Here is a 1022-nt window from a genome sequence, read left to right on the forward strand (position 1 = left end):
GAGGATGGGCCCCAGGGCCCCCCACAGCGCAGTGGCAGGGACTTCCCCATCCCCCCCACAGCGGGACCCCAGCCAGGCCCCCCTCGGGCCCCGTGCCTCAGTTTCCCCCAGCTCTCACCTGCCCTAGTGTGCTGGGGCATAGAGGTTGGGGGGGCAGGATCCGTTTCCCCGTGATCGGCAGTGCACACACGAGTGCATGACCGTGTGTGCGTGCGTGTGTATACACGTGCGTGTTTGCATGTGGGTCACGGCTTATACGCGCATGTGCGCACACATGTGCATCCCAAACAGAGCGGGGGCGGGGTGTTTCAATGGGGCCAGACCATATGCATGCATTGGCACACGTGTGGGCATGTGTGAGAGCCAGTGCATCATGGCGTGTATACACGGGGGTGGGGTGTACATGAGCCAACACACGCGTGGGGTGAACACAGTGGAAGAGTGTGTGTGTAGGCACATTATGCATGTGTGCATGCAGTGTGGCGTGTGCATGTACATGGGTGTGCACAGTGTGGGAGGTGTGTGTACGTGTGTGCACAGCGTGCCATGTACACGGGTGCACAGTGCGGCACGCATGCGTGTGCACGGTAGGCGTATGTACGCGTGCTCACACCATGCCATGCACGTGCCTGTATGTGCGTGTGCAGTGTGGCATGCTCGTGCATGTACATGGGTGTGCACAGTGTGTGTGTGGTGTGCACGGGGGGCACGCATGCACATGCACAGCGTGGCAGGCAGGAGTGTGCGCGCGCGTCTCACGGGCCGTGCCCCCCAGGTCTGCCTCCGCCCCTTCGCCACCTCGGCCCGGCACCGCCTCAAGAACCGCGTGCCCGAGTACCAGAAGCTCTTCCAGGTGAGGGGCCGGGGCCGGGGGCCGGGCCGGGCCGGGGCCGGGGGCGCGAGGGTGCGGGGCAGGCCTGGACCCTGGCTGTGTGCCCCCAGGACAGCGAGGTGCCCGTGCACCTGAAGAGGGGCCTCCGCGACACCCTGCTCTACCACCTCACCATGGGCATCGGCATCGG

Source organism: Alligator sinensis, unplaced genomic scaffold, assembly GCF_000455745.1.
Source record: "Alligator sinensis unplaced genomic scaffold, ASM45574v1 scaffold107_3, whole genome shotgun sequence".
Lineage (NCBI taxonomy): Eukaryota > Metazoa > Chordata > Crocodylia > Alligatoridae > Alligator > Alligator sinensis.